The sequence below is a fragment of the Astyanax mexicanus genome, chromosome 1 (genome assembly GCF_023375975.1).
Source record: "Astyanax mexicanus isolate ESR-SI-001 chromosome 1, AstMex3_surface, whole genome shotgun sequence".
NCBI classification, from domain to species: Eukaryota; Metazoa; Chordata; class Actinopteri; order Characiformes; family Acestrorhamphidae; genus Astyanax; species Astyanax mexicanus.
In genome coordinates this window covers 129,104,547-129,132,314 of record NC_064408.1, presented here as the reverse complement: position 1 = coordinate 129,132,314, position 27,768 = coordinate 129,104,547, and the positions used below count along the sequence as shown (strand labels likewise).

General features: G+C 39.6%; 1 protein-coding gene across 1 annotated transcript in view; it reads right to left on the bottom strand.

The window, feature by feature from the left end:
* Positions 1 to 27,356, bottom strand: part of dyrk1b (dual-specificity tyrosine-(Y)-phosphorylation regulated kinase 1B) — a 79,737-nt gene extending 52,381 nt beyond the window's left edge. Inside the window, exon 1 of the mRNA XM_049468949.1 lies at positions 26,458 to 27,356. The gene's annotated coding sequence lies outside the window, so the exon portion shown is untranslated. The remainder of the gene's footprint in view (positions 1 to 26,457) is intronic.
* Positions 27,357 to 27,768: the final 412 nt, after the last annotated feature.

The window sequence follows — 27,768 nt, the reverse complement described above, 5'->3', positions numbered from 1 at the left end:
TATGGCTAACAACTGCGGTATGGCTAACAACTGCAGTACGGCTAATAACTGCAGTTCGGCTAATAACTGTAGCATGGCTAACAAATAACTGTAGTACAACTAATATCTGTAGTACAGCTAACAATTGTTTTACAGCTAATTATTAACTTATACAGCTAACAACTGTTGTATGGCCAATAACTGCAGCATGCCTAACAATTGCAGCATGGCTAATATATAACTGTACTACAGCTAACAACTGCAGCATGGGTAACAGATGCAGGACACCTAACAACTGTAGCATTGCTAATAAATGCAACATGACTAAAAACTACAGTACAGCTAAAAAATGTAGCACAGCAAACAGATAACTGTAGTGCGGCTAACATACATGCAGAACGGCCAAGAACAGTATCATGGCTACCAATTGTACCACTGCTAAAAAAATAACTGTAGTTTGGTTAACAACTGCAGTTGTGGTTAACACAAGTGTAGTACTGCTTACATACATGTAGCATGGCTAACAACGGCATCAGTGCTAAAAAATAATTGTAGTGCAGCTATCATAACTGTAGCATGGATAGCAACTGTAACACAACTAACAACCACAGCGTGGCTTACATAACTGTGGTACAGCTAACATTAACTGTATTATGGCTATCAATTGTACCACTGCTAAAAAAATAACTGTAGCCCGGCTAAAATAAGTTTAAGACAGCTTACAACTGTAGCATGGCCAACAATTGTACCACGGCTAACAAATAACTAATAACTGTAGCACGGCTAATAACTGTAGCACGGCTAATAACTGTAGTACAGCTAATAAATGTAGCAAGGCTAAAAACTGTAGCATGGCCAACAATTGTACCACTGCTAATAAATAACTGTAGTACGGCTAATAACTGTAGCACGGCTAATAACTGTAGCATGGCCAACAATTGTACCACTGCTAATAAATAACTGTAGCACGGCTAATAACTGTAGCATGGCCAACAATTATACCACTGCTAATAAATAACTGTAGCACAGCTAATGACTGTAGCACGGCTAATAACTGCAGTATGGCTAAAAACTGTAGCACGGCTAATAACTGTAGCATTGCCAACAATTGTACCACTGCCAACAAATAACTGCAGTATGGCTAATAACTGTAGCACAGCTAATATTTGGACAGACAGATGAGTGAGCTGTTGAAACTGTATGGATTAATGATTGATTGATAAACGAGAGCATAAACAGACATGAACTGAGTTAAATTAGCAGATGTTATTAGCGTTATAGTGTTAGGAGAGGCTCAGTGTGTATGTTCCTGTTTTCTCAGCTGACTTTAGCCCACATTCTGAGCTGCAGACTGAAATTACACGCGACAAAAATGGCCCAATGTTGCTAGTGCTCTCAGCAGAAGTTCTGCCAGGAGACTGCGTCCAGTTTAACATTAGAAAAGTTTGAGGAGGTCCCTAAATAGCAGACGCGAATTCCGGTGTGTGTGTGTGTGTGTGTGTGTTGGGGGGGCTCAACAGGAAAAACCCACCATGAGGCTGACGACACACAGAACCCGACACCGGCCGTTTAAAATCACAGAAATAGCAGATCTTTACGTCTGTGCTTAATCACTTTCTTTAATATACAGCTATTATATATGGAGAGCAGTGCACGGTGAGGGAAAGTCTGTAAAGATTAGCAGAAACCTCAAATAATGCAAAGAAAACAAGTTTATATTCATAAAGTTTTAAGAGTACAGAAATCAATATTTGGTGGAATAACCCTCGTTTCCCGTATTTAATATGCTGAAATCAAAACCATGTGTACATAAGCCTGGACTACAACACTGATTCATTACAGAGAGGCCTCGCTTCCTAAATACCACCAAACAATAAACTCCAAAATAACGCACCATACAGTGTATTTAGAGACAGGTAGGACACTGAATGATCCATCACACACTGGATACAAGGGAGCGTCAGCATTTTACTTTATTTAATTACAAAATGGGAAAATATGTGAATGAACAAACCCTGTTTGGCGCAGTGAGGTCTGTCCCTTTCAGAGTGAGTGAGAGAGAGAGAGAGAGAGAAACGAGAGTGGAGAGAGACAGACAAGTGGGGAAAAGAGAAAGAGACAGATGAGAGAGAGAGAGAGAGAGAGAGAGAGAGAGAGAGAGGCAGACGAGAGGGAGAGAGAGAGAGAGAGAGAGACAGTAAAAAAGCGGGGAGAGAGAAAGAGACAAAAAGGAAAGGGGAGAGAGAGACAGAGGAGAGGGAGACAAAAAGAAGACGGCAGAGAGACACACAGATGAGAGGGGGAGAGAAGGAGCAACAGACAAGAGGGAGAGGGAGAGAGACAGAAAAGAGGGAGAGAGAAAGAGAGGGAGACAAAAAGGAAAGGGGAGAGAGAAAGACAAGGAGAAGAGGGGGAGAAAAACAGTAACAAAAAGAGGGAGAGACAGACAAAGAGCGAAAGAGAGAGCGAGAGATAAAAAAAGAGAGAGAGATAGACAGAAAAGAGAATGAGAGGAAAAGAGAGAGGGAGCAAGGGACAACGAGAAAGAGACAAAAAGAAAGAGAGAGAGTGATAGTGAGAGACGGGTAAGAGAAAGAGACAATGAGAGACAGACAGAGCATGAAAGAGAAAGAGAGAGAGAGAGGCGAGAGACAGTCACAGGCAGGAGAATCCCCACGGTTAATCCCCCGCAAGCCACCCACCCCCTCCCCTGCCGTGACCTTTCACCTGAAAAGCACACATCCTCTACAGCGGATCAGCACACGGCCCGACCCGACCCCACCCGGCCCTGCCCGACTAGAACCGGGCGGTCCGGTCCGAGAAGTGTCCCCCCTGTGCAGAACCTGTAAACTCTGCGTAATTCAGACTGTGGACGCAGTGAGACGGTCCTCCACCGGCGGAATTACACCAGTCCTGCTCTTAAAGGGTCAGAGAGAGTTTAAGGTCAAAGGTCAGCTGACTGCAGGGTGGTTCCAGCTCATGCAGGCGGTTCAGCTGCGGTAGGGAGACGCGTCGGCGCGGTAACCCTGCACTCAGGTAGATACTCTGATCAGAAACTTAGATCAGAAAAAGTGCTGTGAAATTAATCAGGAATCCTAAATTCTATATGTACAGCAGTCGGGGGACAGGCAGAGCGAGGGACAGGGGGGCAGGGACAGGAGGCAGGGACAGGGTTACAGCGGGAGACGCTCTGCTCCAGGTTGTATTGAGTGCTGTGTGCCTGAATTGGGCCCTCCTCTGCTGCCCCCAGTGGCCAAACTCAGTTACTACACCCAACTGATGCTTTACCACAGACCAGTACTCCCATACCAGTACCTCTGAAAACATTATATTTATATGTTTATATTTAGACACACACACAGAGGAGGTGCATGCAAAAGTCTGGGTAAACTAGGGCTGGTTAATTATAAGGAATCCTGATGGTAATACAATAGAAATATGAGTATATATATACATGTACAGATATAATAATAGAATAAAAAATAAGAGAGCACTTACAAATGATGAGTTTCTTGGATTTTACCAAATTAAAAAGCTCTGGAATATAATCAAGGGGAAGATGGATGATCACAAACCATCAAACCACCAAACTGAACTGCTTGAATTTTTACACCAGGAGTAAAGCAGCATAAAGTTATCCAAAAGCAGTGTGTAAGACTGGTGGAGGAGAACATGATGCCAAGATGCATGAAAACTATTTTATCTTTTGTTTTTCAGAGTGTCACTTTTTCATTCTTTTTACTGTATTTTCCTTTATCTGGAGTTTTTTTTACAGTATATAAAAGGGAACATGGTTTAATTAATATAGCAAATATTAATTTAGCAAATATTCAAATCACTGTGTAACAGAACCAATTCTCATGAGGAAATGGCAGGATTACTATGTTTCCAGGTCCCCAAATTCATGTTTAGTAGATAAAATTGATTCAGGAGCTCATTCCAGAGTTCAGAGTAATTTAGACACATTTTTATTTCAATTATTTAATTCATGTTTCTGTAGTGAAGTATCTGGATAACTGCCACATTTTAATACAAAAGTTGCACTGAATGAGTGTGAAAAAAATGCCAACATCAAAGATAATAACGCAAAGTGTGTGAACCAAACGGTGATGTAATGCCATCATCACAATCAGATTAATGCCAGTGGGTTAATCTGAGGACACAATGCAACAATCAGTTCACGATAAATAAGTAAATACCAAATCACCAAATACTCTACATTAGGTCAGAGTGACTCATCAAGGAGTTTTCACACCTAAAAGCCCAGAACAGAGACTAAACTAAGCTTGATGTGCGTTACATTGTATTCTGTACATTTAGCTTTGGTTTAAAACAAATTTACTATGTTCTGTCACAATCACCTATGTGGGCGGAGTCTCCCTATCCTTCACACTGATTGGTTTGTAGAATGCCACATGTTGACAGGTGTTGCGCTGAATTCTGTCTCTCTACCAGAAAGGTCAATCTACAGTTACAGTAGATACAGAATCACCAGCACTGTAATCTGTTGTACCCATACTGCTCTGTAATTAATCTACAGTTACAGTAGATACAGAATCATCAGCGCCATAATCTGTTGTACCCATACTGCTCTGTAATTAATCTACAGTTACAGTAGATACAGAACCACCAGCACTGTAATCTGTTGTACCCGTACTGCTCTGTAATTAATCTACAGTTACAGTAGATACAGAATCACCAGCACTGTAATCTGTTGTCCCGTACTGCTCTGTAATTAATCTACACTTACAGTAGATACAGAATCACCAGCACTGTAATCTGTTGTACCCGTACAGCTCTGTAATTAATCTACAGTTACAGTAGATACAGAATCACCAGCACCGTAATCTGTTGTACCCGTACTGCTCTGTAATTAATCTACAGTTACAGTAGATACAGAATCACCAGCACTGTAATCTGTTGTACCCATACTGCTCTGTAATTAATCTACAGTTACAGTAGATACAGAATCACCAGCACTGTAATCTGTTGTATGATTGCATAGAATACTTATATACACCATATATACAGGTTTAAAGTAAAATACTTGCTACTGGACAGATACAGTATAAATACAGTCTAGATACAGTAGATATTATTTCATTGGAAATTAGGACAGTGCGATTTTTTTCTTTTAATACAAACAGCAAAAAAGTTGATGGCTTGCATTGCCTGAAAAATAACAATATTACAGGATATTTTTGTAATAAGGATAATTTTTTTGCCGATATTATTGCGTACAAAACGATATGGCGCACCCCTTCTGCAAACCAAACAGACCATGGTTTAGCTGATCTGGAACTGAGGTCACCTTTTTTTAGTAGGAACAAACTTTAGTTCTTTGGTCCAGGGTGTGGTTTATGGCACCTTTCACACCTGCTTTTTTTGGTTCACACCAAACTGAAATTTGGTTCACACCAAATCCTCACAGCAATGCTCCTCCAAAATCTTTTAAAATGCCTTCTCTGGACATTAGAGACAGTTACTCTAACAAAAGCAGGTTAAACTCTTTAATACCCTTGATTTCAAAGAAACAAAGCATGATCCAATTTACTTTATATCAAATTTAGAATGTTCAGTATCTCGATTTCAAGTGTAGCCGCATTAGCATGCTAGCTTTTAGTCAGATCACAGCTGATCCCTGAGGATAGCTCTGATTTAGCATATTTCTAAAAAAAAAAAAAGAATAAATAAATAAACAAATACTTAAACAAACAAAATGCCATCACTGATTGGTGGAAATTTCCAGCTAGACCTCGAGCAGTTTGGACTGTGTGTCTCTCCACTCTTCCTCCAGACTCTGATCCCTTGATTTTTAAATGAAATGTAAAATTTACTGATGATCAGTGATGGTTTGGACAAAGAGACATGTCATCTGCTGGTGTTGATCCACTGTGTATTATTATCAAGTCTAAAGTCAGTGCAGTTTTTTTGTCACACAAAATCTTACAGCACTTCATATCTTACAGCTTCCCTCTGCTGTTGATAACTTTTATGGAGATGCAGATTTCATTTTCCAGCAGGATTTGGCACACTGCCCACACTGCCAAAAGTACCAACTGGTCTTATATAATCACTATCAACTATGATCATCAACAATAACAGTAAAATAGATCACTCCGTGTGAGTTTCACATTTTGACCTGAATTACTTAAATAAAGTAACATTTCAATGCTAGTCTATTTTTTGAGATGCACAAGTAAAAGACACCAAAAAAAAAATACCAATAATTTCTGCCAAATTAGCCATGATGCTAAGATCAGACACCTGACGTTCTGGCAGAACCCGGTACCGCCCACCGGTTCCTTCTATATGGCACATATGATGTGATTAAGCTTCTGTTAAGCCGGACATAATCTCTAGGAGCTCTGGCTATTCAATTCTTGCTATGCCAGCTTAGAACAGGCATGGAGGCTGGCAAAGGGTACGCGAAGGCATGCAACACACACACACATACACACACACACACACACACACACACACACACACACACACACACACACACACTTTTTGGCTATCATAAAACAGTCTCACACTCCCAAACTGAGAACATGGCCTTTAATACGGAACCGCAACCGGTCTCACCTGAGGTCCCGCATGACCACGCCTGGTATTGCTTGGTGGTACAACGTGCATCATATTACAGGGGTTACAATTCAATTATACACTTCCTGGTTAAAAAAAAGAAGTCAACTCTAAATATTTGGTTGAACCAAACATTATGGTTTCCACAAGCTTCTGCAACATCACAATTTTTTTTTTTTTCCCAAGATCATGACTGATTGTTTTTTCTCCAGTTCTTCCCGAAGATTCTCAATGAGGTTAAGGTCTGGACTCTGTGGTGGCCAATCCATGATGATCTCTTGATTCCTGAACCAATCTTTTACAATTCCAGCCCCATGAATCCTGACATTGTCATTTTGGAATATGGCCGTGCCATCAGGGAAGAAAAAAATCAATTGATCCAGGAAGAACCTGGTCTATATTCAGTATATTCAGGTAGTCAGCTGACCTCATTCTTTGGGTACATAACCTTGCTGAACCTAGACCTGCAGACCAACTGCACCAACTCCAGATCATACATTATGGGAGCATCACCTCTTCCAACTGCCTCTCTTCTTACCATGATGCTCCAACACACTGAAACATGGTAAATCTGGAATCACCAGACCTTCACATGACCTTCTTCCATTGCTCAAAAGTCCAATATTTACGCTTCCTAGCGAATTAAAGTCATTTTCGCTGGTTATCCTTACTGATAAGCCTCGCTGATAAATGGATTTATTAAGGCTTCAGAACTGTTTAGTCCCAATTAGTCCCCTGAGTTTCCTTTGCATTCCAGAGAAAACAGTTCCAGTGTTCTTAAAACTTTGATTTTATAGCCCTCTATGCAACACCTGGCATTAGGCATGATGCAAACAATATGATCATGTTCATTGCTGCAGAGAGTCCTATTCTATTGGCAATACTTCTCTTCTAGAGCGTTTGCACATCTAAGCTTTTGCATATATAGTGCACAAATGATGTAAATGAAAAAATATTTAATAATAAAACAATCAATTTGAAATGAAGAGAAATAAAAGGAAAATAAAATGCTCAGTTAGATTTTTTTGGAAGGAAATCATTTAGATTAATCCACCAATCAATAAAAATAGGTCGTTAGCTTAATTGATAGAAAAATAGTGGCGCACTCAGACAGACGAGCCAGCTAATCAAGTCATCTGGTGGACACTTTTAATCCAAAGCCACTTACAGTTTGCGGGCTTGATTTATGCAGCGAGGGGCTTTTACAGGCCAACCAGGGTAACAACCAGGGTGTTCTGGGGTGGTCCACAGGGTAACCCACCTGCCACAGAAATACCAAAACCCACCCCATAAATCCACATCGCTAAACCAAGGCATTTTGCTGGTTAAAACTGTGTTTGGGCTGTAACTCAGACTGACATCTATTCTCCTGTTCACATTCCCCAACCTGAACCAGCCAGTTCAGGATTAGCTTCTTTCCAACTAATATCATTCTGCTAAACTCCACACTACATCCATAAACACTACTGCACATATATTACCAATATACTGCAAATTTCAGGCACATATACTGACCATATACTGGAACACACAATCATTGAATGACCATATAATACTCGTATACTGCACATGTAACAACCCTATAATGATTACGGAACGACCATATAGGGCCCTTTTATACTGTTCATATACTGAACAAACGTTGCATCAAATCTGCCCATATACTGCACCTAATGAGCCCTTGTATACACTGTTCAGAAACTGACCAAACCTTGCACCAAACCTGCCCATACACTGCACTTATGAAGCCATTATATATTGTTTATATGCTGACCAAATTTCGCACCAAATCTGCCCATATACTGCACCTTAAAGAGCACTTATATAGTGTTCATATACTGATCAAATGTTGCATGAAATATGCCCATATATGAAATATGACCAATTTTCGCACCAAATCTGCCAATATATTATACACTGTTCATATACTGATCATATGTTGTATCAAATCTGCTTATATAATGCACCTAATTAGCTCTTTTATATACTGTTTATAAACTGATCAAATGTTGCATCAAACCTGCCCGTATACTGCACTTATGGAGCCCTTATATATAGTGTTCATATACTGACCAATTGTTGTACCAAATCTAACTATATACTGCACTTATGAAGCCATTATATATTGTTTAAATTTTCAACAAATGTTGCATTAAACCTGCCCATATATTGCACTAAAGGAGCCCTTATATGTAGTGTTCATATAGTGATCAAATGTTGCACCAAATCTAACTATATACTGCACCTAAAGAGCCCTTATATACACTGTTTATATACTGAACAAACGTTGCACCAAACCTGAAAATACACTGCACTTATGAAGTCATTATATACACTGTTCATATACTGACCAAATTTCACACCAAATCTGCCCATATATTGCACTTAAGGAGCCCTTATATATACACTGTTCATATACTGAAACAAATTTGCACCAACCTGCTTATATACTGCACCAAAGGAGTCATTATATACGGTTCATATACTGAACAAATGTTGGACCAAACCTGACAATATACTGCACCTAATGAGCCCTAACATACACTGGCCATATACTGACCAAATGTTGCAAAACACCTGCCCATATACTGCACTTATGGAGTCATTATATATAGTGTTCATATAGTGATCAAATGTTGCACCAAATCTGCCCATATACTGCACCTAATGAGCTTTAGTATACACTGTTTATATACCGACAAAATTTTTCACCAAATCTGCCCATATATTGCACTTATGGAGCCCTCATATATATAGTGTTCATATACTGACAAACTTTTGCACTAAATCTGCCCATATACTGCACCTAATGAGCTTTTGTATACACTGTTTATATACCGACAAAATCTTTCACCAAATCTGCCCATATATTGCACTTATGGAGCCCTTATATATATAGTGTTCATATACTGACCAATTCTCGCACCATATCTGCCCATATATTGCACCAAAGGAGCAATTATATACACTCTTCATATACTGACAAACTTTTGCACTAAATCTGCCCATATACTGCACCCAAGGAGCCCTTATATAGTGTCCATATACTGACCAAATTTGCACCAAATCTGCCCATATGCTGCACTTATAAAGCCATTATATACTGTTTAATTACTGAACAAATGTTGCATCAAACCTGACAATATACTGCACTTATGAAGCCATTATATCCTGTTTATATACCGACCAAACTTTGCTTATATATAAATCATGTATTGTTCATTTATTACACCAATATGGGCATCAATATGCTGATTCCCAATACTGTGAAAGTGCACTTCTACGAATTGTGATTGAATTGTGATTATTTCTGCAGAAATAATCTTTAAAATAAAATACAACACTCATTAGAGTTTCCAAATGCAGTAAAATGAAGAAATCGCATGGTTTTCGGTGCAGTAATGCACAGTACCCAACACATACAACCCAAAACAATACATCAAACCATCATAACATTCCATAACATTACAACCACCTGTCTAATACAGCTCTGACACTTTGAGACTCCATGGACTCCAAAAGATCTTTCCAAGGATTTCTCTCTCCATTTTTCTCCACCTCTCTTTTCTACATCCGTTTCTTTTCACCTATCCCTCCTCTCTTTTCACTTACCTTTTTCTCTACCTTACTCTCCTCTCTATTTCTACTTTTCTTTTCCTCTATTTTTTAAATATTTACTTCCACATTCTCTCCTCCTTTCGGTCATGTTACAAAAATTTCTCACTTTTCTCCTTCGCCTACCTCTCCTCTCAACCTCTCTACCACTCTACTTTCTTTTCTGTTCTTTCTCAACCAATTCCTGCATCATTCTGTCCTCTTTTTTCATATAAGCCTACTTCTTCTTTTCTTTTCTTCTCCTCCTTTCCTATTTCTTGTTTTTTTCTTCTTCTTCTCTCCCCATCTCCCACACTACTTTTTTCATCGCTCAACTATTTTCCCGTCTTCCCTTCACTTTCTCTTCTATCGATCCTACTTTCTTCTCCTCCTGCATTGTCTTCTTCTCCCTTCTTCCTTCTTATCTTCTCTCCATCTCTGTCCTCCTCACTGACTCTCATCATTCTCCTCCTCTTTTCTCTTCTTCTATCCTCCTCTCTCTCTCTCTTTCTGTGCTGACCCACTTTTCTCTCCCTGAGAGGAGTGACTGACCCACTGCTGTCCCTGATAAGGATCCCATACTGCTCCACACACACACACACACAATAGACTACATAATTCCTATGTTCAGTTTGGAAATGATGCAAACAGGCCCAAGATCACAGCCAGCAAATCAGCACAGCCATATAAAATCACTGCCATCAAATCATGACCGATAATCAATAATCAGTACCTTTCACTCTCTCCTCTGCCAACCTGCTCTCAATCATCACAACTCAATACTCAATAATTTCCTAAAAGAATCAACATGACCAAATACTAAAATGGACATATGATGTAATAATCACTTTTGGCGTAGTATGATATTTACACGTGGGTCTCGTCTGAGGGAGGGATCTACACCTACTGGTCGCCGAGAGTCAGCAGATGAAGGAGATGTAATAATGTGTTTTCTGCTTCTATTACAGCTAAGCATGAACTTGCTTGTTTGTGTTTTGCCATTTACTACAAGCTAACGCTAAAGTGTAGTAAATGCTTAGCGTAAACTTATTTGCATAAAAGTGACAGAGCCCTTAAACGGCTCATTCTGAAAGGGACTAAAACTGTTGAGAATAGAGCTGATGAGATCTTTATCATTATGTGAGAGTGATTTTGTGCAAAGAACTATATGAACATGAACACTTAGTAGTGGATAACTCCACACGTTCCACCAGTTCTAGAGTTCCACTGTCAGTGTTTTATTAATAACAACTCAAATTCAGAACTAAACAACTAAAGAAGTAAACTGTGGGGAAAAGTGAGGTTCACTGATGAACCGAATCGTTTCCTAAAGAATCAATATGACCACAGACTCTTTTCCTTTAACCAATACTAAAGTGGACGTACTATGCAATAATCACTTTTTGCGTAGTATGACATTAACACGTGGGTCTCGTTTGAGGGAGGGATCTACACCTACTGGTCGCTGAGATTCAGCAGATGAGTGTGATGTGATTTTGTGCAAAGAACTTCATGAACATGTTTTGTGTCAAACGATCCACCAGTTCTAGAGTTCCACTCTCAGTGTTTTATTAATAACAACTCAAATTCAGAACTAAAGAAGTAAACTGTGGAGAAATTTGAGACTCTGATGAACCGAATCGTTTCCTAAAGAATCAAACCAAACCAAGAGAGAGACAGTGAGAAAGAGAGACAGGTGGAGAGAAAGAAAGATGGACAGACAAACAGATCCTTAGTTACTCATATTAACAGAGACATGGGATAGCTAGATAAATGGATAGACGTACAAATAGACATATAGATACAAACAGATAGACTCGCAGACAAAAAGACAGATGAAAGAATAGTTGGACGAACAGATAGATAGATAGATTACATAAATAGACAACAGACAAGCAGACAGAAAGACTGATAAACAGACAATTAGACAGACATGCATTCAGATAGACAAGATAATTAGACAGATAATCAGACAAACAGATAAGAAAATCAGACAGACAGAAAGATTGGTATTGGTCATGAATCAGAGCTGTGCTGATGGTCTCCCTGATCAGCTGGTTCTCGCTGTCTCTCTCTCTGAGCCACAGACAGAACGAGGGAGCCTCATATAAACATCCTGAAGTGAGGCACTAAATCTCTCACATGTTTACAGTGTAGGGGGGCACTATGAAAGGACCACCCAGCCAGTGGTGCCCCTCAGTTAAACGGTAAAATTGTCTATACCGTAGTGTTTTACAGTGTTTTCACACCTGTAGTTGGTTTCTATGGTCTGAATTAATGGATGAGTTTGTTTAATTGGATTATTTCCCTTTTGGTTTGGTTTGTTTTCACACAGGCACAAACCTAAATGCACCAAAACGCGACTCAACACTCAAAAAAGAATGTCCACACGAAATGAGTGTTCAACATCTGAAGCGTTACATTATGCAGAGATTTTTTTAATTTTCCCTTTAATCCATTTTGTACTGTTCACAAAAATACCACCAACCTTTTTAAATACCGTTAAAGCAATACTATACCCTGAAATATGGTGCCATATCGCCCACCCCTAATTATCACATCAGGGTTCTACTTTTTTTTTTTTTAACTGTTTTTAGCAAAAGAAAAATTCACACTGTTCTCATTATTTGCCATTATACTGAATATCTACTAGAGACAGATTATATCACTTTTTGCTTTAATCCTGGATATATGGAGATATTATAGTATTTGGTGTGCATTATTATTATTAGTAGTATCATGACATTCTGGATCATTGACTTCTGTTACAAATCCGATTAAATTCTTGTATTTTTTTTATATATCAGTTTTTAGGGGTGTGCCATATCACCACGTACGCAGTAATACAATTTAATTTTCATTTTGTTGCAGTAGTGTATTTTTTCAAAATTAATATATTTTTTTAATATAGTGTTTTGTCATTGGCAAGAGTATCGTTATTGCAAAGATACCATGAAATATTGTTTTTGAAATATAATTTCAGGGCCATTTCACCCACCCCTGATTAGAACACATAACACAATAAGACAGACTTTAATGTTCAATATTGTAATCAAACTTTATACTGAGGATGTTTCAATTTTTTTTTATTTTGCCCACCTACTGGACATTTTTCGCGTTTTCCAAACATGTTGTTTGCTCAGGTCCGAATAAGAATGAGTTTATAAACCTTGGTTTGGGTCTGGTTTAGTTTCACACACAAGAAACCTTGTGAGAGCATTCTCTTTTCTTATTGGTCAGATCTGTCTGAGGCAGGGTTAATAATGGAAGTAGGTGATGTTCTGGACTAGTTCATATGTCTGTACAGTTTAGCATGCCACAGCAGTGAAGATGCTTTAGTTTATAGTGGGATGATTCTGGGTTGATATCCAATATTACACATATATAAAATGTGCCCACACCAATGTGGCTATATACTGACAACCTACAGAAATACTAGATACACAGGTATAATTTTATACTGTTAGAACTAATTATCTAGAAAGTATAGCAGTTTTATACCACACCTGCAGTGTACAGAGAATTTATTTTGTAAAACTAACACTGCTTGGGTACATGTTTTGTTCCAATTGGTTATACTGGATTGTGCTTTATCAAGAAAGCCAGTTTAGAGACGTTTTGTTAAGTTTTAAATCTTAAACAAACTACAACCAGATCAAATCCAGAGTGAGGGACGTGTAAGGGTCCAAGAACCTGGTTTTGAAGGTATTCCCTCTTTTATACAGTTATACTCTGTCAAAACACTACATTTAAACTGATGAATAATAAAATATAACATTCAGTTTGTTTACAGATTCATTGAAAACACTGTACACACGGGAACTCCACTCATAAACTTCAAGACAAGATTGATACATAGCAGAAATTAGCATTTTTCTCCATTGTTGGGTTCTGAAGCTCATTTGCTAAGCTAGCTCTAGCACAAATAAAGTTTTAGGGAGCTCAGTACAGCTGGTATTGGCTAACCAAACTGAGAACCGATGATTAAAAACATAGACTTACTTAATTAGTTAAACTTCTTGCAGATTTCTACATGCAGGTTCAGAACATTGCTGTTATCAAACATTGGAGAAACATACAACTAGGTTGGACCTGTGTTTTCGAAATTAGAGTGCGCCCTGTCCTGTGACCATCTTAAATGCACTGAATGAATGAGCTACTTTGGTCTGTGTTAGCCACAAAGAAGAAATCTGGAGCGTCAGACATAATATTCATAAAATACTGTTAAAATGCTTTAATACTGCAGTACCGCAGCTACTCACGTAGATACCACATCCACCCAAAAACACACCACAGCTATCCACGCAGATACCACATCAACCCATTTAAATACCACAGCAACCCACGCAGATACCACAGCATTCCACAGATACCACATCTATCCACGCAGATACCACATCAACCCAACGAGATACCACAGCAACCCATGCAGATACCACAGCAACCCACGCAGACACCACAGCATTCCACAGATACCACATCTATCCAGGCAGATACCACAGAAACCCAACTAGATTCCACAGGAACCCACGCAGATTCTACAGGAACCCACCCATTTACTACACCAACCCACCCAGACACCACAACTACATACAAAAGATACCACAGCAACCCACCCAGAGACCACAGCATTCCACAGATACCACATCTATCCACGCAGATTCTACAGCAACCCACCCAGATAACACAACTACTACTAAGATACCACAGCAACCTACGCAGATACTACAACTACCTACAAAGATACCACAGCAACCCACGCAGACACCACAGTAACGCATGCATATAACACAGCAACAACCCATGCTACCCACCAAAATACCACAGTAACCCACACAGATTTGCAAATCCAATCTGATTACTTGCCAATAAATGTGCGGACATCTCAACATATCTAAATTGAGAAAATAATCTGATCTGCCTGCAGTCTGAACACACTGTGTTGGACTCAGTCCGCCATTGCCATAGTCATTTGGGTGGCTTTCGAAGGACTAACTGGTCTATCAGCATGTCGTAACAATCAACTTGTACGGTCTCACTGATGAACCAGCGAGGTAAGACTGGAAATGCTGGTAGACCAGCTAAACCATCCAACTCACTGCTAAGATACCCAAGATACTGGCAAAGAGGTTTATTATCATTAAATACCTTAAGCTAGATTGACCAGACCAGGCTGTATTTTTTTCAGCAGGTACGTTTGAAAGGATTGGGTAATGGGGGGGGGGGGGGGGGGGGGGGCAATGTATGTAATGAAGCTACACTCGGACTGCACTGGAATTTCTGGTTCTGTAACTGAGCATGTCCAATCAGTTCCCAGTTTAACCAGTTCTGCTGTTCACACTTCTTTACCCTGATTCTCATCACTCATGAGCTACACTTCAAAAGTCTGAAATCAGTTTCCAAATTAATAACACTTTCATATCCTGTTTACTCTATAAAACAAATAATGAAACTATATATCCTTAAGTCTATCCTTAGTTTTTACTTTCTATATCTTTGACATTTTCTCTCTCTCTGCAACTGGTCAGCAGGCAGAACTACTGAGAGGAGAAAACAGCACCAAGGAGAGCAACCATACACTCATTCACTCAGAGAGAGAGAGAGAGAGAGAGAGAGAGAGAGAAACAGGTAGAGAGACCAAAAGAGAGATAAAAACAGAGAGAGAGAGCTAGATAGACAAAGACAGATAGTGAGAAAGGTAAGAGAGAGCAGTGAAGAGAGAGACAGGTGGAGAGATAAAAACAGAGAGAGATAGACCAAGTCAGAAAGAGAAAGGTGAGAGACAGGTAAAAATATTAAGAGAGGAAAAGAGAGACAGGAAGAGAGAGGAAGAGAGAGACGGGTAAAGAGAGAGAGTTGAAAAGACAGGAAGAGAGAGGTAAAGAGACAGAGAGGTAGAGACAGGTGGAGAGATGGAAACAGAGAGAGAGAGATAGATAGACAGCCAGAGAGAGGAAGAGAGAGACAGGTAAAGAGAGAGGTAAAGAGACAGGAAAAAAGGTAAAGAGACAAAGAGAGATAGATGGTCAGAGAGAGAGAGAGAGAGAGAGAGAGAGAGAGACATGGGTGAAGAAGAGACAGAGAGGTAGAGACAGGTGGAGAGATGGAATTAGAGAGAAAAAGTCAGAGAGAGGAAGAGAGTGACAGGAAAAGAGAGAGAGGTAAAGTGACAGGAAAAGAGAGATGGGTAAAGTGAGAGAGGTGAAAAGACAGGAAGAGAGCGGTAAAGAGAGGTAGAGACAGGCGGAGAGATGGAAACAGAAGAGGGTTTTCCATCCACCAAGTTTTTGCGCATTTTGAAAATGCGCATGAAAAAAGCTGGATGGAAAAAGTCAAAAATTCGAAAAAAGCCCCAAATATCGCAAAACGATTTTTACGCTAGGAGGGGGTGGAAAAGTTAGAATATCGCATCGCCAAAATTCGGAAAAACTGGATGGAAAAGGGTTTTTCGCATAAAAAATGACGTATCAGAGCAAAAACAGAATCAAACCTCTCCATGCTTGTTTGGCGTCCTCTCCCACGTTATCTAAAGTTTATTCGCATAACTGTAGTGAATGGAAACACGGCTTAATTCGCATTTTTTTCTGCCGAAATTTGGAAATTGCGCATTCTTTTTTCGAAAGGTTTGGATGGAAACCTGACTAGAGAGAGAGAGATAGACAGCCAGAGAGAGGTAGAGAGAGACAGGTAAAGAGAGAGGTAAAGTGACAAAGAGGTAGAGAAACAGGTGAAGAGATAGACGTAGAGAGATAGATGGTCAGAGAGAGAGAGAGAGAGAGACACACATAGGTGAAGAAATCAAGGTAAAGAGACAGGAAGAGTAAGGTAAAGAGCGAGAGATAGAGACAGGTGGAGAGATGGAATCAGAGAAAGATAGTCAGAGAGAGGAAGAGAGAGACAGGCAAAGAGAGAGAGAGGTAAAGTGTAATGATTTTCATGCTACTATAATTGACCAACACTGGCCATGCTCCATGCTCCAATTCACTGATTTAAGCTAGTTTTTATTTATTTCCATTAGTTTTAAAGTTATGTTGGGGTGTTCCAACATCGGTGCATCCCTAATTAATATCCTTCAGTTTCATTTTCCTGTAATAAAAAGCTCTTTAAGGATTTGTAAGAAAAGCAAATACGGGCCTGCTGATGTTTAACCAGAATCTGTTTTCAAAAGAAATATAAAATACAAAATATTTGTTATTTTAACATGATCCACTTCTGACACAGGCATTTAGTTGCACACAGTACATATTTATAGCTTCTGTAAGTGATTCTATAGGGAATATACAGACAAAAATAATTTTCAGAAGATTGTTCTGAAATTAAGGATATTGAAAAGAGTCTAGAAAAAACTTTCTACTAGATCTTGGAAAACTGCTGTAAAAAAAATTGCACACTGTGTACAGTAACAAGAGCAATTAATAGTGAGGTCAGAATGGTGGATGATTATCAACACCACACCTCATCCATAACTCCCAACAAACTCTTTCCAAACCACTGTTTTTTCCACTGTTCCCAAGCTCAATGCATCTCTCCATCCAATCCATCTTTTATTTTACTGTATCTGCCCATTTTCCTACCCATCACTCCATCTGCATTGTTTAGCCAAAAGTCATGACTTTTTCCAAGCCAAAAAAAAACTGAGACAATGGACAATTCTAGCCAGATGCTACCAGTCACCATCATTACCACCAACTACACACTGTTACGTCTCACTCCAACTCCTATAGTTCCTGTGGCCTTGCCATGAGCACACTGGCCAGCGATGTTCCATCAACCACGCTCACAAGATAACACCTCAGATCCTATACAGGTGTGTGCGTTCCCAAGATTTTCCCTGAGGCAACACTTAATTTATTCATTTATGAATTTGCAAACTGCTGGTTCATTGATTTTATCTTGATTATTCACTTTTAGCTTGTTAGAAATAAAAAAAAAAGCTTTCAGTGATTCGCATCAATGAGTAAACTATATATTCTCTGTGTAAAGAGCCTGACAGTCATATCACTCAATAAATGTATGTCTAGCTAAAAACTATTTTAGCATAAAATGTAAAATCAACATGTGCCGCAAAACAAAAAGACAACCATGCCATCTTCTCACATCACACTACAAAAATCGCTAAAAAAGTAAAAAGACTTTTAGGTAAAGTCATGTGGTTCAGAGTGAATGCAGCTTTGTGTGTACGCAGGCCTGTACGTGTGAACAGGACTGGGTCACCTGCAGCATCTCTGAGGTCCTAAATGTCCGGCACTCTCTCGCTTTATTAAATTACAGCATAACTCGCGCCCTACGTACGTCCAGAACTCTCACAATAACCCATTCTCTGCACATCACTGAGCGATTCTGGATGCGCTAAACTTTCTGCACAAATGTTAATGTTCTTCACACAAACCCAATACCCCACATCTCAGTGTACATCACATTTATACTATCGTTTTTCCAGCGTTTAAATATGTCAATATTTCTAAGTTGAGATGTGCAGGTCAATAAATGTACATATGTATGAAACAAGCACTTATTTGATAGTTGTAAATTTCCTAGTCTGAGACTTAGGGCTGATTTATATATTTATTATTTCTATATGATTTATGGAGTCAAAGTGTTAGCTACAGTGTAGCATGCCTGTAGGCCTGTCTTGATAAATATATTATTGATTTATCGTACAATAAATAAACATGATCTCAATAATCAGGCTACCAAAAAACAGGCTTGTAAAAATTATCATAACAGCAATCATAATAACGACACATTAAAAAATTATATATATAAAGCATCTTAACAGATATAAGCTATACAAAAGTAACGTATTTGCTGTAGAAAAAGATGAATCTGTGTAAAAGTAGGAGTGCGCTTCTAAACCACATATAATGGTAGCAACATGCACAGCAGAGCTGGGGGAGAAAGCTGCGCTCGCTTCTCCTGCAGAGAAACTGAACATGGAAAGGAAACAAGAGTTTTTCACTCAATAATCATCATTTAACCAGCTCTATTTAACACATATACACCAGAAACACAACTACCACCTATCTGTAGAACAGTGTAAAATTCTGGAAATGCAAATGTTCTCTTATTAAAAACACTAAAATACAAAAAAAAAAATCCACTATATTTAAAACATTGTTATATACAGACCACAATTCAAAGTCTTATTAATAAAGAAAATCAAAGGATTATCAAATGAAAAAAACACTGAAGTCTTAAGAAACATTTGTAATAATAATGTCCGCATTTAAGTTAATGGGATGGCAAATGTATAAGAAATTATGACTCCTATACAATAAGAAAATCAAAGGTTTATCATATCAACCCACTAAATATGTAAAGAGCTAATTCTCCTGTATTCTATGTTTATCTTTCATGTGATATTATTGTAGCAGTAATATTGGAGTAATGGGAAGTCATACCTAGGAAAAAAAGTCTATTCGGTTTTGCATAAACCAGAATCTGAAATCCTATTAAGGCAAAAAGCAAATCAACCTGTTATCAAATGACATCATTCAATCCACAAAGATCGCATTCTATACAATTAATCATAGAATTTATATGTGATCAAACTTACAAAATGGGTGAATGGACAAGGGCACCGCAAAACATTTGTGCTTAGGACCCCAAATGGCTAGCCTTGAGCAGCTCTATAATGCTCTATAATGTTCATATGATCCACAACACGCTCATACTGACAGACTGTAATACAGTATAGGAAGCGTAGGGGGCTCTATAATGCTCTATAATGCTCATATGATCAACAAAATGCTCATTCTGACAGACTGCAATACACTACAGGAAGCGTAGGGGGCGCTCTACAATGCTCTGTCGCTTTGACAAACTGCATTATAATAAACAGTTACAGTAATAACTAATAAGGGTTAATTAAGCAACGTTATATATGAGATGCTAACCAATCAGCTGATTCTTACTAGGCAGGTTATACACACTAAAAATGCTATACGCTAACAGACTAATGCTAATGCTGTTTACAGCCTCTCGATATTTAGACTAAATCATATTTTTCTTGTTCATGCACACCATCGTCACAGAATTTAGAATAGTACTGATAAAATATCACCACATCATCCACCCAAAAATCCATACAGCAACCAAGAAGGACGCTTCATATAGGCCAAGATGGTGCTTAACTGCATCTGTGGGCGAGAATCTGCAAGATTACAGCAGTTACCTGTGAGCTCTCACTGTGGAGACTGGATGGGCTCCTCACTCCCTGCTGATGTAAGCAGGGCTACCAACCAATCTGGGCGTCCGCTAGGTCATATAGAACAGCTGAGCGGTTAGCGTTGCTGGGTCATGTAGACAGAGCCAGGCAGTTCGGCTCAGGAACTGGAGGAAACTCAGCTTTCCTTCCAGGCTAATCGTCCAAAATCTCCAGATCATGCTAAGATACTGATTACAGTTAAGCCATTAATGGTAGATGTTGCTAATAATGCATGAACGAGAATAGCCACGATTTAGCATGATGGAAAAAAAACATTTAAGCTGATATACACATACACTAGCATTAGCATGTTTGGTTGAGCAATGCCTATTAAGTCAAATAACTAGAAAACATCCAATATATCCACATACACCATATGTCCAAATGTTTGTAGACACCCTTTCCAGTGAATGCATTAATTTACCTTAAATTAAGTTGCAATAGATGTGCAAATGCACAAGCACATACAGCTTGTCTAGAACCTGCACAAAAAGTACTGCCAATAGAATAGGACTCTCTGGAGCAATTAGTTGTGAACAGCATGCAAATGCCATACATGGACTAGTGTTCTTTAGAATGGCGATCATCTAACATCTTAACCTTACTAATGCTAAATCAAAACCTCCTTCAAAATCAAGTAAAACTTTTCCCAAACATTTGAGACAGTTACTCTAACAGAAGCAGAATAAACTGTCAATACTCTCGATTTCATAAGAAACAATGAATTAGCGGGTGTATCAATACTATCGCCCATATCGCATACTACAGAAATAACCATTAACTGTGTGAAGATTCATAAGTGGGTTCTCCAACCCACAAGTTACATTTTTTTCCTTTTCTTTTTTTTTCTTTTAAACAAAAGAAAAAAACATAACATTTGTGATTCTGATCAGTGTGACCAGGATCATAATTATGTTCAACGATAGCAAACGAGAGGTACTGGCTACATTTTGCTACAAATGGTTGTAGAGCTAATTACTGCTAACATGCTAACAAAGCAGCCTAATGTTTCTCCCTAATGAGCATTTGTAGAGTAGGACTTTAAAGCAAGGGTACTAATTGGTGGCTAAAACCTTCCATGCTAGCAACATTAGCATGAACAGTTAAGCTATTCCACTGACAAATGTTAAAATGTAAATGAGTCAATTCTTGTACGGTAAAAGTTTTGGGGAAATTATAGTGACCTTCCCATTGAAGGTTACCTCTAACTAAAAAGGGTATGGGAGGGTACAGGTTAAATATTGGCAGAAAATGATGAATGGGATTGGGATGTTCAAATTCCAAGTAGATAAATGTCAGAAGCACACGATTCCAAAATCCCATAGAACAATAGGTAACAGTGCATCTTAAAGTTTTGAGGCATCTGAAGTTCAATGCATCACAATTTTCCAATGAAGCGCTGCATTTTACATCACCACTACAATCAAGGCAAATCACTAAAACCTATGTCTACATTTATGTAAATAAAGAATCTCCCAAACATCACTTATACTATATAAAACCTTTGTCAGACCTTTTTTGTAAGATTTCGAAGTTAGGACAGAAGCAGCTAAGTGCCGTAGATCCTAAAATATCCCAGCTCAATCCCTGTTGGCCGGAACTAAAAAATCTAACTAAGAACAGGATTGGACAGGATTGGACAATCATAGATCAATCCAAGATATGCTTGATTTCAACCAACAATATTCATCTTAGAAAATTTAAATTTATATGAAGACAAAAAGCTACAACAATCAGGAAAGTAGGGACACAAACAGCAGCATGACTAGACCTTTAGGCTAAAACTAAAACCTGCTATCTGCTGTCTAATCTGTGCTGGAGTTTCTGTTTGGGTTAATAGGCTGTTGTACACCACATCCATTTATAGTCACTGAGATAAGACTAGTGTCAGTCTAAGTCCAGTGTGTGTTAGCAATGTTAGCATAGCATCTTTCAATGTAAACTAAACCAACAGTACGTCGGACACCAAACACGTCTTGCCTAATCAACTGAAGCTTGAAGAGTCAGTGATCAATTAAAATTTTTCTGATTTTAAGCTGAACTGTTCCTTTAACATACATGAAAGACCAGTGTATACATTTTAGTGCCGGGAACAGTTGGCATAATCTTCAACTAATAATTGTAAAGTTATGTGTTCTTTCTACTTCTATAAAGTATAAAAACAACACAAGACAGGGTCACTGACCCTAACTAAGTTCAGTGAAAAATCTGTGCTGTGTCGGCACTGAAAAAGCTGCCATTCATTGGAAAAGCGACTTGTTTGGGGCTACATAGAAATCAATGAGGAATCACATGAATGGAAGGGACTGTCCTGAAAGAAAGAGGGCAAAGTCATACTGGGGCAGTGCCACAGGAAGAGAGAAAACGGGCCACAGAAGGCTTTAAGAGGAGACACACTGTGGCTGGAGTCAAATAATTTATAGAAATCTATTATATTAAATTATTGTACCTCTGCATTTCTCAATAAATTTGATTACTTATTCGATTAAATCAAATATAATAATTAATAAGGCCAAATCTGACGAATGGGATGATGATGCCTTGTGTCATGAAAATTCTGAAGTTCTGTCTAAGAGATGTGTGTTTTAGGGCGATTTTCCAATTTAAAGTTTGAACAAAAGTTCAACCGAGGCTTTGTGTCTGTATTACATTGTATTTAGTCGGGTTACTTTTGTCCAGTTCAACACTGCAGTTTAGTGACTGAAAGCACTCAAGAATTGGGTGGGCAGAGCCCAGGTTAGATGTTGGACATAGGTTTGCTGTGAGTTCCCCAAGTTGCCTTTCTAGGTGTTGTGCTGAATTGTGCCTACTTGCAAGAACGTGACTCCCTTTGAGTGGAGGTGTGTCTTGCAGCAGAATGAACGTAGCAATTTCCCTCAGATCTACAGTTACAGTATATACAGAAATCTGCTGTACCCATACTGTTCCTCTATAAGTATAACGTCATGTATCATCAGATAATCAATCATCAAAGTGGAAGTTGAAAGCCAATGTCCTAGTACTGCAGCTAAAAGGCTAATGTAGCTAACCTTTACACAAGAATCAGACTTAACACTTAACATTTCAAGGCAGAGAAATGACTGTAAAGCTACCAATAGCCTTAATACTAATACAAAAATACATTTACGCACTTTACATATACATGTGTGAGCTAGCTGATTAATTAGTATTAGAATATTCAAAAGAGACTTCCACAGAAAATAATAAAATGAACACAATTATGGATCAGGCAAGAACCTAAAATAAAGCATTAAGGAAAGTAACTTGCTAAAACTTTTCATGCTAGCCACAATAGCATATGTACGATTAAGCTATTTCATTGACAAATGTAAAATGCAAATTAGTAAATTATTATACAGTAAAAGTTAGCATGACTTCAGTTACTACTAGAAAAACACCAAATTTGGGAATTATAGTGAACTTCCCATTGAGGTCACTTTAAAACTAAATGAGAAAAGACACACTAGGCTCTTTTACTGTAAGAAGTGTCCTTATACAGAAAATGCTTAAATATTACGCGGTACATTAAAAAATAAAACCACTCTACTGTTGGTCAAGAGCCACCTCAATGCTAGCCCTCTAAGAACATAATGAAAACAATTGACATGTGTATAAAATTATCATAATAACCAACAAAACCCAAACTAATGAATGAAGACATAGAGTCAATAGCAGAATCAGCTCTCGAAAAAAGATTGCCAGTAAGGTGTGGCCTTGACAAAGCCTACCTCTCAGTATAATTGATTAAAAGGAAGCCGTTCAGAGAGATGCAGATGGCACTGTAAGTCTTTTAATCAGGACTGAATGGGTATCTGTGAAATCCATCCATTCTAATCAGATCTCTAGGAAAACCTTAAATAAACTAGACATGTTTGGGAACTTCTGACCTTGGTGTCATATCTAGCAGAGTCTGGATCTTTCCAAGCCCAAACACACCTCATAAACCTGGTAGGTGTGTTCTATCATCAATGCCAAGATGTTGAGAAGATAGAGCTGGAACTGCAGAATCCTCATATAGACTGAGGTAGGTTCCATCCCCTTAGTATAGAGATCTTGATTTGGAATAAACAGACCACAGTCTAAAACATTTGATTATGTGAGCCAAAGAAATTCAAAATGTTAAGTTAAATAGATGTTCTTTAGAGATGGAACTGGCTTCTTCAAATGTTTCTATCTAAGCTTGCTTCCAAGAATTAGTGGTAATTCAGACTAGTCAGACTAGTTCTTCAATTGTTAAATCACATCTACTAAAGCTGGCCATTTTCAGGTGTGCTAGAGCAGGAAGGTTGGCAAACTATTGTAGACACCAGAGCTAAAATTTAAGAACCCTTATCTAGATCATGGTTTGTTGCAGCTAAAGCTTATTCTGAGAGAGCAAAGAGGTAGGCCTTAATCTAGAACATCTAAGACTGGTTTGATAGAGAAATCCACAATGTCGCAGTACATATCCTTGCCTCCAAGGTTAAAGTCTGATCTGTAAGGAACCAAATGAGGTTCTTCCACACCAAGCAAGCATACTTGGCACCTTTCTAAATTGGTGTACATAAGATGACTCTGTTGCTAGCAGACTAGCCCAATGTCAAACTGCACCCATGCTGCTTTACCCCACTGGTAGAGATACTAGAATCATCCAAATGATCTCTTGCATTTTAACAGGCCACATTAATGATCCCGATCCCACAAGTCCAAATACACCTCCGCTGAAACCATTTCTAAGGTGGATTGGTGGTGACAGATTTGGTGGAAATGGTAACATGGAAAAAGGAACAGCAGGGAGGGGGGAAAGTGTGTCCATTTTGAACCGGCATTGTACTTCAGCACCACAGCAAAAGCCTTGCACAAACCGCTCCAAGGAGATGAGGGGTGTAGGCACAGTCACATCCCAGCCTTGCAGCACATATATGGAGGAAAAATGAAGAACACCAGATGCCATTTATGTGCCATTTTAACATTTTAGACCCTCAAAAACAGGGATGCTGTTTAAGACCCATAGCAGTTTTAAAAAAAAATGCACATAAGCCATTACCAGTGTGCACGTATGCACATTAATGGTAAAACTGTAACGTCACCCTATATTATCCACTGTAAATATTTGCATATATGGTTGCCAAGATTTAAAACAAATCATGCACATACCTCTCTAGGCATGGCTGGTTAGTGTTAAAATAGCAGCTTCCCTCCAGAAAAAAAAGACACTGCAGTTTTGCATTAATGCAATTGTGGCGTGTGGGAAGGGTTTTAAATCTTTTTTCCTTTGGGTTTTTTTTCTTACATTGCAACCCCTTACTTGCATTCAAGATGCACCTTTTTTTCTTGGGGTCTGATCTTTAAGAAACAGATATCCAACAATTAGTAGAATGAAGGTTTTAAGGTTTGTTCAGGGTTTGTGTGGTGCAACTGAGGAAGATGATCTATCATGCTAGCTAACTAACACACTAGACGTGGTGGTGATGGTGGTGGTTAGCTGGCCATCATTAAGACACCATGGTGATAGATAGCCGGATACATATAGAAAAATAGACAGATACATATATTCAGTGAGGGAATGTGCACCTTATCAAGGTCCAAAACGACAAGCCAAGCAAGCAATCGGTGACTGGTGGTGATTTTCAACCGCTTTTGCAATAATGTGAGAATGATGCAGAGGCTGTGGATGATGCTAAGGATGAAGGATGAGAAGAGATGATGGGTTAGGGTGTTGGTTTCGGGTCATTTTGACCCAGTTTGAAGGAAGAAACCATTTCAACAGCACAGACTCTAAGCTTCATCCAGAAGCCCGGCGCTGCACGGGCTGCACGGCCTGCACTGCCTGCTCTGCGGCCAGTCGGCGCACTGTCTCCGGGAAGAAATTGGGCAGCCAAGGCGCTGCCGTGATCAGTCAGAGGAACATCGGAACAGCCCCTGAACTGCCCTTTTAGAGCCATGGCCAGCCTACCAGGTCTAGCAGTCAGCAAGCTAACCAACCTACCTACCTAACTACTTACCTATATACATAACTAACTTACCTACCTACCTACCATCTCAAAAACCAACCACAGGAGGTTGACAGGGGAGGTGAAAATGCACCAACCGGCGGGTGCTTCGTTTCTTACCTCAGGCGGCGGTTCGTGTCCAGCTTCCCGAAGCAGCCATTAGTAGCAGCAGCAGTGTCCTACTCCTCCTGTCCCTCCGCCTGTGGCTCCTAAACCTCCACAAGCAGAGAGATAGACCTCTACAGAGCTTACACAGACAGATAGATCTCTACAGAGCTACCAGTACCAGTGCCAGACCACAAAACCGGCAAAAAAATAAAAAATAAAGCTCGGACACCCCCTCCCCCCCAAATAAAAAATCCGCCACCCCTCCACAGGGTGCGATTTTCAGTCCAAAAAGACGCCGATTATCGTTTGTGTTTGTTAGCTAGCTAACCAGTTAGCTAGTATGTCAGTGAAATCCTCTCCTCCTCAGCTCCCACCGCTTCTGCTGCTGTACTGCTGCAGTCGGTCTGATCAATCTACCTCAGAAACGGCGGCGAAAAACGCCGTATTTCGGTCCACGCTGAAGAAAAACGTCCACAACCGGCTTCTCTGAGAAGGTTCGGGTGATATTTTCCTCAGTTTTCCCTCAGATTTCCCTCTTTTAGCCGCTCTTTTCCCCGTTTAGAGGGCGAGAATCCCCCTCGGCTCGCTGTGTGTTTTGTGCGGCTTTTCGGTGGCTAGCTCTCTCAGGCTAGCTAGTTTCTCACTGGAGGCTCTGCTGCTGCTGCTGCTTGTTGTGGTGGAGGAGGAGGAGGTGGAGGTGGTGGAGGAGAAGTAGCAGAATGTAGTAGAGGGGGAGTGGGTGGTGGTAAAGGGGTGAGAAGGAGATTAAAGATTAAATTAAAAACAATATAAAACAAAAAAAAACACACCAAACGAAAAAAGGCTAAAAAACGTAAAAAAAAACGCAAACCCGGGCTGTTTCTCCGCCAATTAGCGGCGCTGCGCCCCCCTCAGTGCCCGTTAATCTCACTCGGCTCGCTCTGGCTGGGAGAGAGGGTGAAGCGCGCCCCCGCACACCGGGCTCGTTCACGACCGACCGACCGCTCGCTCGTTAGTTCGCTCGCTCGCGCGCCTCTGCTGGGAGGAAGGCACACGCGCGCACCCGCGCGTCCCTGCTGAAGTGGAAGCTGAAGCGCGCGCCCCCGATCCGAGCGAGCAGCGCTCGGTTGACTTTCCCCTCACAAAATGGCCGCCTAAACAAACCTCTCGCGCGCGGCGGCCGCCGCCAGCTCCGCCGGATTCCTCTCGGATTCGCGATAAAAGAGGCGGGATTTCGACCGCAAAGCTACAATAGTCCGAAAACGACGCGCTTAAGTGTCGCTGGACTCCGTAGGGTTCGTTAAAATCGACGTGTAACCCTCGCCAAGCTGTGAAACAACTGCA